At 39.9% G+C, this 15548-nt stretch overlaps 1 protein-coding gene and 1 pseudogene across 2 annotated transcripts in view; one reads left to right on the top strand and one right to left on the bottom strand.

The window, feature by feature from the left end:
• Window positions 1–15548, bottom strand: part of PAK1 (p21 (RAC1) activated kinase 1) — a 141183-nt gene that overhangs the window by 111374 nt on the left and 14261 nt on the right. The window lies entirely within an intron of this gene.
• On the top strand, window positions 6809–7304 carry LOC123857549 (small ribosomal subunit protein eS10-like; annotated as a pseudogene).

Here is a 15548-nt window from a genome sequence, read left to right as displayed (position 1 = left end):
TTAGGTCCTAAAGACCCCACAGCTGCCTGGAACGCCAGAAAGTAGAGATTCCAAACAGTTCTGTCTCAGAAATTCACTCAGGTAGCTCTCAAAAGAGCAGACATAATTTTCTGCTTAACTGACATACGTCCATTAACAGTACCCAAACCTCAAACAAGTCTAAGAACAACAGCCTGGCCAAGCATCTTGTCTCCACTGGTATAAAGAGAAGTCCAAGCCAGCATCAGAAAAACACTAATTCAGACTTCCAAAAAACTTCTCAGTTCCTAATAGGCTCCAGTGACTTCCTAAAGAAGTCCTTTAGGTTGTGTTGAAGCCCAGAGAAAGAGCAGAGCAACCCTAAAAAGACCTCACACATTTTCAAATTAGTGAAGCTCAGTGGAAGCTCAACAGCAGCTCATTCTTCCAACTTGAATGTCACCTCCACTCTGGAGCCTTCATTGCCTCTTCTTCCCCCTTCCCACTCCTTGCTTAGATAATACTTGGTACATCTCTCTATTATACATTCATCACTGAACGTTACAATAATTTTAGTGTCTTTCTTTCCCGCTAAAGCAGACACACAATAATCACAGCTGCAAAAAGCAAAAAGCTGTTCTTTCCCATGCTAAGACCTCAGGTATCCTGACTTATCCTAATCCCAGGAGAAAAAGGAAAAAGGGTGAATGTTTTAAAATGGCTGCCTGCTTACCATGTACTAAGAGCCATGGATTTGTATACTGTGATTGCTCTTTTTTTTAATTTAAATTCAATTAGCCAACATATAGTACAATATTAGTTTCAGATGTAGTGTTCTATAATTTATCAGTTGCATATAACACCCAGTGCTTTTCACCCAATTACCGCATCCCCCCACCAACTTCCTCTCCAGCAACCCTCAGTTTGTTTCCTATAGTTAAGAGTCTCTAATGGTTTTTCTCCCTCTCTGATGACTTCCCATTCGGTTTTCCCTCCCTTCCCCTATGATCCTCTGTGCTGTTTCTTATATTCCACATATGAGTGAAACCATATGATAATTGTCTTCCTCTGATTGACTTATTTCATTCAGCACAACACCCTCCAGTTCCAACCACATCGATGTAAATGGTAAGTATTCTTTTTTAAAGTATCATGCTCTGGTCAGTATAGTAGGCAGATACACACAGACTTCAGAACACCCAGTCCTGTTTGTTTGAATCCTAGGCCTTAATCATCCTGAACAAGGGGCTAGACATTAGCATCAAAGAACCAGTGCTCTTCAGGAATCAGGAAAATTTCATACTCCTTAGAATAGTAAGGAACTTAGAGGTCGCCAAGGCCAAGTTCCTCATTTTACAGAGGGAAACTGAGGCCCAAAAAGGGGAAAGGATTTGGTCAAAGTCCCATAGTCTGCTAAAACCAAACTCATGTTTTGATTACTAGTTCAATACAATTTCTAATGTATCTTTTCTCTTAAAAAAAAAAAATTCCAGGGGTACCTGGGTAGCTCAGTCAGTTAAGCGTCTGACTTTGGCTCAGGTCACGATCTTGGGGTCCTGGGATGGAGCCCAGCCCAGCTTAGCAGGGAGTCTGCTTGTTCCTCTCCCTCTGCCCCTCCCCACACTTGTGCTCTCTCTCTCTCCCTAATAAATAAATAAAATCTTTAAAAAAAAAATAAAAATAAATTCCAGGGGCACCTAGATGGCGCAGTCGGTTAAGTTTCCAACTCTTAGTTTTGGCTCAGGTCATGATCTCGGGGTTGTGAGATCCAGCCCCCCATCAGGCTCTGTGCTCAGCAGAGAGTCTGCTTGGGAGTCTCTCTCCCTCTCCCCCTCCCTCTCGTGAGCATGCTCTCTCTCTCTAAAAATAAATCTTTAAAAAAATTCCAATCTCAAAAATGAGGATTTAGGGAGGTAATTTGTCCAAGGTCATATACCTAGTAGATGATGAAGTCAAAATCTAAACCTAGGACATCTCCTGGGAAGGCCCAGCCTCTAACTCTCCCTTACTTTCATGGTGAAGTTTTTGCAACTCCAGATATAAATGCAACTTCATTTTCTTTACCTTTAACTTCCTTTGAAGTTTGCTTCTAGTTAAATTTGCCAGATTAAAAACACATTAACATATGTTCCTACCTAAAATCACACTAAAATGATAGTAAAAGTGGGGCACCTGGGTGGCTCAGTCATTAAGCGTCTGCCTTTGGCTCAGGTCGTGATCCCGGGGTCCTGGGATCGAGCCCCACATCGGGCTCCCTGCTCCGCGGGAAGCCTGCTTCTCCCTCTCCCACTCCCCCTGCTTGTGTTCCCTCTCTCACTGTGTCTCTTTCGGTCAAATAAATAAATAAAATATCTAAAAAAAAAAAAAAAGATAGTAAAAGTAAAAAACTCAACAAGGAAGAGAATGGGTAGCAGACATCAAAAGATGACAGATTTCAACAAATTTTTAGAGTATACATAGTGAATGGAGGATTTGTGACCTAAAAAAAAGAAAGGCAAAAGAAGATGTAATTTACAGCACAGTATGGTCCCTGGACAAGAGAGAGATGTGTGGTACCTGGACTACAGGATCACATCCCCTAGAAAGAATCACTGGATTAAAACACCTAAAAGAAAAGGCCTAGGAAGTATAAATCATTTGCCCCAAATCACATAAGGCTAACAAGAGCTTGAACCACGGTCTTCTCATTTTTGTTACCTTTCTGTAATGCATTTGCTATTAGTCAACTTAAGAAAAGACAGAACGACTCAATAGCCCATGTCACAAAACAAGGAGACAGAAGTGTTTCCCAATGTCTACCATTTGGCCTCCTTTACCAACTCCATAAAAGTCCTTTGTGTTTAGGTTCTCCCTGGTAAGAGCTTAGGCTATTCAAACAGTTGGGAGTAAGAACCCCATATTCCAATTCATATTCCAATTGTCTGATTCTACAGTTCTGAAAAAGTAGGTTAACAGCACCTGACAAAATATGACAAAGCTTAGAAGCAAAAGATCTCAGAAGCACTGTTTCAGGTCAAAGTTGAGCTCATCCCCATTACCCATGATAGTGCGAGAGAAGCAGTTTTCATCCCTTTTTAGAACAGAACATGCCCTAAGGTAGGTGTTGTTACATCTGCTAACCAGCTAAAACAGATTCATTTGTAAGTGCCAAATTATAGGACTGCCTACAGTACCGATTAAGGCACTAACAACTCCAGACCATTTCTTAATACACAGCAATTACGTGAGTGCTACTGCTATTTGCACCTTACTCTCATTTGAACTCTTATCCATCACTGCATTAAACACATCTACATACTCACTTTGTGGTTTTCTGATGTGCACAGAAAGAATACTGAATTAGGAGTCAGAAGCATAGTTCTAAACACAGATCAAGCTTTGAAGTCAGCAAACAGGTCTGACACCCAGTCCTTTGAATTACCAGCTGTGAGATCATAAATAGATCACTAATCTCTGGCCCTCAATTACTTCATCTGTAAAATGGGCCTAATACTACATGAGAGACCTGTTGTAAGGACTAAGTGAGAGTATATGGCTACTTGCACAGCAGTAGGGCACTGAACAAATGTTAGTTGCCTTTTTTGTTGACCACCTCGTATATGACAGGTACTTTCAACATTGGAAGGGCTAACTGAGGAAGTGTTTAGGGAGAGGAAGGATAGATGAACAAGTAAAATTACAATACAATACAGTACAAAAAAGTACAATACAATAAATGCTGCCATAGCTATTGGAATAAAGTATTACATAAACACTGAAAAAAAGGATATTCTGTCTGGAACAGAAGGAGAGTGTCAGGGAAGGTATCAGAGACATATTTTAACTGGGCCTTGAAGGTTGTTGAGCAGAAGTACAGCAAGCAAAGAAAAACATGTTACACAAAAGAAACTATGAGAAACAACTTAGGGAGACAATGAAAGAGGTATATATGGCTTACCTAAGCAACAGTGAAAAAACTTGAGAGAAGTGAATGAGTTATACAGAATGAGAAAATTAGCGTAAGAGCCTACCCATAGGAATTTTTTGTGGAGAGAAAAGTGGTATGAGAAGCAAGGAGAGGTAGTCATCTTAGAAACTCATGAAGAAAATATTTACTAAAAAAGAAAAGAAACAAAATCACCACTGTGATTATAAAGGATTGTAATATGGAGAAGAGCTTGAATTTACTTTGTATGACCCAAGGGTCAGACTTACAAAGGTAGATGGAAATTAAAGAGTGACATAAAAATGGCCCAGGGATATTAATCACATACAGAGTGGAGTGTTTGGAATTTAAAAGGAAATATCCCTTCTTTAAGTGGTGAAATTAGCCCAGAGAACTCAAAGAAGACAATTCTTATCTACTGGTTAAGGAGTCCAGGCTTTCTCTTCCTCTTTGAGGACAGGACTTGACTTGATGGTCTTTTGATGCAACCAGGTTTGAGGAAGGTATTTCAGCCACTTCCTGAGGCTTTACACAATTCAATTCAACTTTAAAAGGGAACGCTAGCCCACACAAAAACAGCCTAAAAAAGAAAACTAAACTAAAGCAGGTAACTGACTTTAGAGGAAAGTAGGCATTGGGCTTAAAGAGAGAGGAGTCATAGGGCTGCAGAACAACACAGGCATCAATTATGTGTTACTTCATTAATGGAGGAGTGCACTTGCTGGGATGAGCACCAGGTGATGTATGGAACTGTTGAATCACTATACTGCACACCTGAAATTAATGTTACACTGTATGTTAACTGAACTTTAAATAAAAACTTCAAAAAATGTAAAAAAAATTTTCTATTTTTTCCTTTGCAATAGGAATACACAGATTTGAATCAGACAAGACCTCTACCTTCAAGGAGTTCCCATTCTAGTAAGGTAGAAGATATGGCAATCAGTGATTATCTTTGAGTCATAAAGACCTGGATTCAAATCCTAAGTCTACCCTTTACTAGGTAAAGCAAGTCATTTCCTTTATCTAAACTCTATATTCCTTATCTGTGAAATTGAGGGCATCAGCCTAATTCAAAGGATTACTAAGCATTTGGTGAAATAATGTATTCAAAGCACCCAGAAGAATGTCTGATCTGTAGTATACATGATTAGTATGTATTTACTGAATTAATGGCTTATATGAGAGTATTCTTTTGGGGGAGGAAGAAGGAGGGAACCTATTAGCATTTCCCATAGTTGTCCCATAATCCTGGAACTTCTGAGGAAATGCTGTTTGCCTGACCATGCAGATTTTATGTTCTCTAGCTCTTGTGTATTAGAACCACCAACCCCATCCCAGGATTAAAAACCAGAAAGACGAACCCAGCAGGTGCCACACAATGACTAGGAATGAAGGAAATAGTCGTCTGGCCTGACCAAGGCAGTAAAGGGAAGCTGGCAGTAGAGCAAAGCTTAAAAAACCCAAGACCCAAAATTTCACAAATCCATCAGGTTAAAGACTATAAAAGCCTGATTAAATATAAATATAAATATCTCAGCAAAGTGGAGCTTGGATAAGATATTAGGGGCCACCAGGTATTTATGGACCTCTATGGGCCACAGTACTTCTCCATTTCAGGTAGTCATTCTTTCAATAAAAATACATTACATATCTACTGTAGGTCAGGTGTTTGGGGCAACAGAGGACTTAGACATGGTCCCAACACTTTGAGACATTTATCTCAGAGACTGAGATCACTATGAGAAAAGGTTTCACCACAAACGTTCTGACAGATATTCAGTGGCCTGCAGTCAGTGGTGATGAAAAGTAGCATTACTTTTCCCATTTCCATTCTCCCTTCTGAGTTTCCCAGCCACCAAATTTCCTCTACCTTTTCTTCAATCAATTCATCACATTTAATGCCTGCCATCTCTACAGGCCCTTCACTGGACAGAAGAAAGAGCCTAACCATGGGCCACTAGCATTTAGAACAGAAACCTGACTAACTGTAAAGCTCATACCTTACCCATCCCACCTACAGCCTCTGAATCAAACTTTACAAAATAGTCTTAAAGCCACAGAAGAATGAGTTCTGCTATATCTACTTTAAGTCTTTAGAGGAACAGTTCTAAAAAGATAGAACTAAGTCTTCTGAGAGGATCTCACATACTGAATACCTATTATGTACGAGGCACCATTTTGAATGCTTCACATACACTAATGTCCTCAAAACAGCTCTCTGCAAGGGAGTTAGTATTGTCCCAATTTTACAAAGGAAAAGCTGTGTTCACAGAAACTAAGTGACTTGCCCAAAAATCACACAGTCAATAGGTGATAAAGCGGGCGCCTGGGTGGCTCAGTTGGTTAAGCGACTGCCTTCAGCTCAGGTCATGATCCTGGAGTCCTGGGATCGAGTCCCGCGTCGGGCTCCCCTGCTCAGCGGGGAGTCTGCTTCTCCCTCTCCCGCTCCCCCTTGTGCTCTCATTCTCTATCTCATTCTCTCTCTCAAATAAATAAATAAATAAAATCTTTAAAAAAAAAATAGGTGATAAAGCTGAAATCCATAGGTGAATTGGCCATGTTCACTTTAATCTTCCTTTTTCCCACTGCATCTCACATTTTATCCTAATGATAACCCTGTAAGGCAGGTAAAAGAAATATCAGTATTATCCCATTTTACAAATGAGGAAGCTCATACTTGAGGAAGTGATACTACTTTCTCAGGAACAAGTCAGTAAATGGCAGAGCCATGGTTCATACCCAGATCTTTTCTACTACTCCACATTTCCTCCTACACTGTGTCCTGCAGAGGTGTGTGGTGGAAATGTACTTAACAGAGAGTCCGATGTGCTGAGATGTGGTCCTGACTCTATAACTTACTGTATAACATTGAGTGAGTTGCTTTCCTTTCCAGCCCCAGCCCCGTATGTAGCAGCTGCTGAGATGTTGATGACCAAAAAAAACCCTACTGTCACTTACGAACTCCTTTTCAAGGAGGGAGTGATGGTGGTCAAAAAGGATGTCCACATGCCTAACACCCTGAGCTGGCAGACAAGCATGTACCCCATCTTCATATTGTCAAGGCCATGCAGTCTCTCAAATCATGAGGCTACATAAAGGAATACATTGCCTAGAGACATTTCTACTGGAACCTTACCAACAAGGGTATCCAGTATCTCTGTGATTACCTCCACCTGCCCCCTGAGATTGTGCCTGCCACTCTGCACCACAGCAGTCCTGAGACTGAAAGGCCACAGTCCAAAGGTCTGAAGGGAGAGCCACCTGCAAGACTCACACAGGGGAAGCTGACAAGAGACACCTACAGACAAAGTGCTGTGTCCCTTGGTGCTGACAAGAAAGTTGAGGCTGGGGCTGGGTCAGCAACTGAATTCCAGTTTGAGGTGGATTTGGTCGTGGATGGGGTCAGTCACCTCAGTAAAGTTGGAAAAGATTGTTTTGTGTTGAATAAATCTGTAGCCAGAAAAAAAAGTTTTTTAAAATATTAAGTGAGTTACTTTTCTTCTCTCAGCTCCATTTTCTCATTCATAAAATAAAGGTGTTGAATTGGATAACCCTCAGGTTGCCCTTCAGCAGGCAATCTAGGTTTTAATTAGTACCAACAAGTCTATGAGAAGTTTCTCTGATTTCCTTGCCACCCAGTAGTAACTTTCTAAAAGAAACAAACATTAAACGTTATTTGTAGTATAGATAAGGTGAGAAGTGCTCAGCAACCAGAGTAAACATTGCTCATTTGATTTCATTCCTTCCTTCCTCAAACACTCTAGATATAAACATAGAAAAGACCACAAGCCACCTAATAATGCAGCATTGGTACACCCAATAACTAGCAAATCTAATAGCATGCCAAGTATGTCTAGAAGTGAAGAGCAATGTCCATGGTGGGCCCTTCTTTCCACTGCTGGATCCACAACACTTCTACTCACTAGGTAATCTTTTTTCCTAGGTTGGGACATCAGCTCTGTTTCATTTTCAACAGACCAGGCTTATGACTTTAACTAAATCCCATTAGATATAAACAATTTACAAGAGACTTTTGACTAATACATAGGGGAAAAAATGAAATTTAACCCCATATATAAGTTCTTCCATGCCAGGAAATAAGAAAAGGGCAAGAAGCAGGATACAGGACTGGACAAATCACTTCCCTGTCTTAGTTTCTTATATAAAGTAAAGGAGAGAGTCCAAATCAATCCTAAACACCTTTCCCACTGTAACCTATTAGAAATTTATAAAAATCCTATATTTAGAAAATGTGACATATGTAAAAAAACAAAAAGTAGTAGGAAGAGACCATAGTGTTACAAATAAAATGACCTCACAGAATAAAATAAAAAGGAATCAGTTATTCTGCCAAGGCAGAACGTAAAATATATATGGTCACATCACCCTGAGTACATATTAGTTGTAAGAGCAAAAAGAAATCTCTATATCTGCGACAGCTGAAGTAAACAATTCACATGAAAAGAAAAGACTGCAGAGGCAGAAACCATTGCTCATGAAATTAAATCAGAGCTTATCTAAATATGATCAAGCACCTGAGACCCGAAACAATTACTAAGAACCAGGGAATTCTTAGGAAGAAAGACAGTCCTAAGGGAGCACACTTCCCCTTGTCCTCAGAATAAAGTTTGTATTATTTTGGCCAAGCATTTTCAGTAAATATTTATTTATTAATTTGCTAAATAATGAACCTCCACATACATTCGTTCATTTAACTCTTTCAACACTTTAGTAATTATACTTCTTATTTTACAGAAGAGGAGTTTGAAGCTTAAAGAAGTATAGAGACCTGGATAAGAACCCAATCTGTGACTCCAAGTTCAATGTACTATCTACCTCATCCCTATTATAATCTATCTCCTTCACTTGCACAGTTCCCTTATGCATACATTACCTGGTTTTATATCTCACAACAACCTTGTGAGGTAGACATTCATGATTCCTCATTTACAGACCACTACCCACCTTTACAATTTTTAAATGGATGCTATTGGCTGCCTACCTAGCATTCATTCTCTTCTTCCTCCTTCCTAATAGAGCCCTGATTCTTATCCAGTATTCATCCTTCAGCAGCTTATGTTACTAAGGCATTTCTCAAATTTTAGCATGTTGTCAGACTCATGATTACCTGAAGTGCTTATAAAAAAACAGATTCCTAGGCCCCATGCCCAGAGTTTTTGATTCAGTGGGTCTGGTACGCCCTGAGAATCTGCATTTTCAACAAGTTCCCAAGTGACTACACTTTGGAAACCACTATCCTAACTAAGGTAATGCTGACCCTAAACCTAGCTCCAGAGGTAGTTTTTTGTTTGTTTGTTTGTTGTTTTGTTTTTTTTTCAGATTTTATTTATTTATTTATTTGTCAGAGGGAGAGAGGAAGAGAAAGAATACAAGCAGAGGGAGCGGCAGGCAGAGAGAGAAGCAGGCTCTCCACTGAGCAAGGAGCCCAATGTGGGACTCTAGATCCCTGGACCTGGGGATTATGACCTGAGCCAAAGGCAGGCACTTAAACAACTGAGCCACCCAGACATCCCAGCCAGAGGTAGGTCTTGATTCTACATTTAAACCATAGTATTCAAACCATTCTCTTTGACAGTCATTAGTTCAAGAACTCAGGCTTAACCAATTAGTTTCTGGTAGTCTCTGAAACTCTCATAGTTCAGGGATGGGCAAGTGCCTAAGTTGATCCAACTGGACTAAAGAATTTTTTTCCCCATTTTGGGAGATGAAGTCAGTGTCCATCTCTCTTTCTCTGCCTCTCTCCCTATCTCCCTCCCTCCCCTTCCCCTTCCTCTCTGTCTCTATGTATCTCTCTCATCCATTGGTTAGCAAAACAAACTTACCTCCTCGACTGTTCCTATCAGCCACCATGATGAAAGCCAGCTTGGAGAATATATATGCATACACACATTTCTCAGACTCCCTTCTAAGCGTGATTTAGGTTTCGCTAATCAGATGCTCTCACACTACTGACTTGGAATGAAATTAGATAAGTGGAAAGACTGGACACAGGACATCCCTCTTGGAGCAAACTGCACAGAGGCAGCACGGTTCTAGATCTAGCAGTTGTGGCAACAGCTTCCTGATTCTGCAGCTTCGAGACTATGGCAAAGACAGTGGCATCTTTGACAGCTCAGTTCTCCAGTGCAGTTTGAGGATTTTTTCCTGGAAACTCAGCCTGGGTCCTTTTCTTCTACTTTCCCAAAGGCTCTTTAATCTCTCTGGCACCCTCTAATAAAGCATTTTTCCTTGAACCTGCTAGAGTGGATTCTGTTACTTGCCCCTGTTAATAAGAAACCTGACCAATAAACTGCCCTACACTAAAGATAACATTTATTATTTACTATTATGTTCTCTAACAGCTGACCCTTTCCTTCCTTGTCTTTGCAGCAACTCTTTCCTCAGTCCGCAATGTCTTCCCTCAAAATCATCCCATTTGCAAAAGCTATCCACTTCTTCCATAAAGAGATTTACATACAAAGGAATTAATCACAAAAGAAAGGAAGTAAATAGACATGACAGAGGAGACTAAGCCCTAAAGAAAGAGCAGTGTGACATCTGGCAGAGAAGGGGCAAGGAGGAAGGAGAGGGTATTTCATGTGTAAAGAACATTCACAAGGGCATTAAAGTGCCTCTTGCCACCAACGCCTTACCCTATGAATTCACAACTTCTTGGAGTTGGAAATGATGCCACAGCATATACTGGTGTTTGCTCAATAAATTAGTACTGAATACGAGTGATTTTCAGAGTCAGTTGTCAGGAATTACTAAGCCTTAATAACTGTCTATAAAAAAAAGCTATACTAGGAGCCACAAGGAAATTCCCATAGTGAGATCACAGTCTCCTACCCATGAAGATTTATAATGTAGAAACAAAGATAACTAAAAAGATCAAGGACACAATACAAATAATATAAAGACAAGTGCAATTCATATAAACAACTACAAAGAAAAAAAGATTCAAGTCTTTGGAGTATCTAAAAGTAGGTATTTTGGGGCGCCTGGGTGGCTCAGTCGGTTAAGCATCTGCCTTCAGCTCAGGTCACAATCCCAGGGTCCTGGGATGAGTCCCACATCGGGCCCCCTGCTCAGTGGGGAGCCTGCTTCTCCCTCTCCCGTTCCCCCTGCTTGTACGTGTTCTCTCTCTGTCAAATAAATAAAATATTTAAATTAAAAAAAATAAATAAAACTAAAAGTAGGTGTTTTTCAGAGGAGATTTTCTCTAAGAGAATTCATTAATTCACTAAATATTTACTAAGCAACTACTACTAAAAACTACTCTAGGTGCTGAGAATACAGGGAAGCAAGCAGACAAAATCCTTGCTTTCACAAGGTTCAGATTCTAGCTAAAGGAGAAATAGGAACAAAGGTTTCAAGGACAGAGCTGTAAATTAAAGCACTGGTCATTAGGCTCGTTTTAGCTTCCTTATGCTGTAATAATAATAATTAGGCAACAGTTGCTGAACACTTGTTATGTGCCCGAATCTGCTAAGTGCTTTACGATTATTGCCTCATGTAATCCCAGTAACAAACCTGTGAAGCAGGTACTGTTATTAGTACCATTTTAAGGATAAGGAAGCTAAAACTACAGAGGTTAAGCAACTCTCCCCGGATCACAGTCAGGAAAAGACAGGGCTACAAGATTCAAAGTCAGGTCAGTAGCAGGGGTTTTAAATGTTGCATAAAATAGAGAAGGGACAACATTACATTTACATGAGACAGATCTTTACTAAAATGGGAGGCCAGGAATTATTAATTTGGCATGAGCTTTATCATCTCTGGGTTGTTGTTTTTTTTTTCCTTATCCCATAAAATGAGGGATTACATTCCCTAAACTATGATCACTTCCAGCTTGTTTCCATCATTTCAAAAATAATGCGAAAAGGTATTCAGGTGCCTAGTCCAACTGTTGTTAGAGAAAAGGTACTTTGAAGGTTGACCCTATCTGGTTCTTATTCACCAGCTGAGACCGTGTGCTTCCACACTTTTTATTAAGGGTCACATTAGCATTATATTAATTGGTATAAACAGCTGTAGCACCTCCAGCAGATAGGAGACTGGAGGCACAGAGAACAAAGGGAGAGGCAGGAAAGCAATGATTGGCTGACCTGGATCCGTCTAGGTCAGGCCTGGCATTTGGTCCCTCTGCATTTCTAAGTTCTCATGAATGTGGATGCTGAGGCAGCAGCCCAAAGCCTTCCTCATTTCCATCTCAATCTCCAGGAAGAATTACAATGAGAACAAGAGCTATTGAGGCAGAGAACAGACTGTGAATATTAAAGTACACACCAGGCAAGAGCCGGCAAAAGAAATGAGAGGTTTTCCTTTGGGACCTAACAAAGTGTAACAGTCAAACCCTATTCACTCACCTACCATACACACTCTGCACCAAACAGTACCTTTTCAAAGAGCTTTTCCAAACCCTTCAATTATTATTTACTTCTTCCTATCCCCTATGCATTTATGAGGTATCTCTCAAGTACCAGACTCTGAGCTAGGCACCATAGGAATATAATGAATAAAGCACAATCCGCAACCTTGGGGAACTAAATCTAATGGAGAAACAAGTACATACAGTGGGATTCTTACTGAGTATAAGTGATATCAAAAAATGCCATTTAAGTTAACTGATGAGAGATCAAAATTTCCTAGTAAATTTTTTTTTAAAAATTGATTGGGACTTGGGGCACCTGGGTGGCTCAGTCGTTAAGCGCCTGCCTTCGTGGCTCAGGTCATGATCCCAGGGTACTGGGATCGAGTCCTGCATCAGGATCCCTACTCAGCGGGAAGCCTACTTCTCCCTCTCCACCCCCCTGCTTGTGTTCCCTCTCTCGCTGTGTCTCTCTCTGTCAAATAAATAAATAAAATCTTTTAAAAAATTGATTGGGCCTTTAATTTATCAAGATAAATGTAAAACAAATTTTTCTAATTCTTAATATTTAAAAAAAAATTAAGTTGTAATTGCCTATAAGGTAATTCTTAAACCAAAGAACATCTGTCACTTCACATTTGGCTTTCAAAACATGTTGATAAGAGGATCAATTTTGTAAAAATATTCAAGAGCTTCACCAATCTTTCCCAAAGGTCTCTTTTAATCCTTTGTTACTCAAATCATTGTCCTCTGAATCTCCTATTATGTCATTATTCGTGTTAATTTCCCCTTCAATTTTAAACTGGTCTAACTCTACCTAATCCTCATTTGTCAATGATTTTTTTGTGTGTGATTCAAGCCATTCTCCAATATTGCCTTATTTCAAATTCATAAAAGTCTTCATGCTTTGCGGAATTGTGGTTTTTTTCTTTTTTGGGGTCAGTTTCCATTTTAGAATCTATTTGTTAATTATCCTACCATTTAGAAAGGCACTTACTGAGAAAGAGAGGTGAAGAGGACAGAGTCCAACAGAGAGCAAAGAGGGATGCTTGAGTGGGGATTAATTTTATAAGTGATCAGTTCCTATGGATAACAAATGAACTTCTAATTATAGTGCAAAGGACACAAAGAATGCTACGGACATTCAAAAAAGCTTAATAAATAGTTGAGTAGATAAGTAAAATTGTCGTTCAATCATTCAACAAGGGGGCGCCACGGTGGCTCAGTCATTAAGCATCTGCCTTCGGCTCAGGTCATGATCCCAGGGTTCTGGGATCAAGCCCCTCATCGGGCTCCCTGCTCGACGGGAAGCCTGCTTCTCCCTCTCCCACTCCTCCTGCTTGTGTTTCGTCTTTTGCCGTGTCTCCCTCTGTCAAATAAATAAAATCTTAAAAAAAAAAAAAAATCATTCAACAAGGATTAATTGACAGCCTACTACATGCCACACACTGCTCAAGATGCTGAGTACATAGTAAGGAATGAAAAAAAGTACTACCCTGTTTTAGTCCATTCAGGCTGCTATAACAGAATACCCTAGACTGGGTGGCTTACAAAAAAACAGAAATTTGTTTCTTACAGTTCTGGAGGCTAGGCAGTTCAAGATCAAAGCACCAGAAAATTCAGTGTCTGGTGAGAACTCTCTTCCTGGCTCATCGATGCTGCCTTCTCACTGTGCCCTTGCATAGCAAAAGGGGCAAGGGAGCTCTCTGTGGTCTCTTTTATGAGAACACTAATCCCATTCATGAGGGTCCCATCCTCATGACCTAATCACCTCCTAGAGACCCCACATCCCCAATCATCACATTGGGCATTGAGATTTAACATATAAATTTGGGAAAGACATAAACATTCAATGTGCAGCATACCCTCAAGGAATCTGTAATCATGCGTGGGTAGATGAGGCCTGGAAGACTCCATGGAAGACATGGCATCCAAGCTGATCTTGAAGAATGAAGAGTTTTAATAGCAGAGAGGGAAAAGATATTCTAGGCTGAGGAAATAGAATGATATAACATATGAAAGTGAATGAAACTTAAAGTCTTTTTAGAGAGATGGAGTAGGGTAGGGAGAAATAAGGATGAAAAAGTCGGTGGGGTCAAATTATAAAGTTTCCTGAAAAACTCAGTTTTACACATTATCTTACAAGTAATGGGGACACAGTGATTACTTTTGAGCAGAACAGTAACAGGATCAGAAACATTATTCCAGGCAGAATAATGAATGAATAAGAAGGCAGAAAGACTGGTGACCAGGACACTAGTAATGAGGTAGTTAAAAGCCTAGAGAAAAGATGATTATGGTCTAAACCAAGCAGAGGAGACAGAAAAATAAAAACAAATTTGAAAAAAAATTGCAGAGATAAAACTGCCAAGGCTTAATAATCCTTGATAGTGTGAGCACATTCATTCAGCAAATATTTACAACACTATGTTCCACACACTGTGCTAGGTGTTGAGGTACAGTGGTGGACAAAAGAGATGCAATCTTTGATTCCATGAAACTGGAAGTCTAGACATACAACAAACAGTCAAGTAAGTATAGAATTACAGATCATTACAAATGCCATTACAGAAAATAACAAAGTACTGTGAGAGGATAATGGGGGGGAGGGTCTTCTTTAGATTAGACAGGTCCTGGCTCACACTTGTTTTCTAAAAGAAACGAAAAGGGGGGAGAGAGAAACCAGACTTGTGAAGAAGCCAGAATTGGGGAAAAACATACAAGGGGAGAACAGATAATGAAGACCTTGAGGCAAGAAAGATTTTCTCAAACTTTGCAGAACAGGAAAAAAAAAAATGCCAATCACTCTGAAGCACAGCCAGTGCCGTGGACAGTGGCACAAGATGAAGTTAGAGAAACAAAAACAAGGACCGGGTCTCTCAGAACCTTACAAATCTAATTTAAGATTTTATATTTTCTCCTAAATAAAACAAAAAGCCTTTACAGGTTTTAAGCAAAGAGTTCATTTAAAAGATGACTATAGTAGTCTAGGTTAGAGATAGTGGTAGCGTGGATTAGAGAGGTGACAACAGACATGGAGAGAGGTAGATGGATTCAAGAAATACATCAGAAATAAAATTGATAAGATTGGGGGTGGAGTACACGTGAAGGATAGGAGAGAAGGAGGTATCAGGGGTGAATCTTAAATTTGTGATTTGAGCTACTAGGGAAACAAAGATGCCACTAAGACAGGGGTAAGTGAGGGAGGACTAAGTTTGTGGGAAAAGATCAAGAATGCAGTTTTAGAGCACATTAAGTAGGAAATGTAAGACCTCAAAGTGGAAATATCAA

The sequence above is a fragment of the Mirounga angustirostris genome, unplaced genomic scaffold (assembly GCF_029215605.1).
Source record: "Mirounga angustirostris isolate CCGP_5_RB_7025 unplaced genomic scaffold, mMirAng1.0.hap1 SCAF_13, whole genome shotgun sequence".
NCBI lineage: Eukaryota > Metazoa > Chordata > Mammalia > Carnivora > Phocidae > Mirounga > Mirounga angustirostris.
Note: the sequence above shows the minus strand (reverse complement) of the source record. Positions and strands in the feature narration are given on the sequence as shown.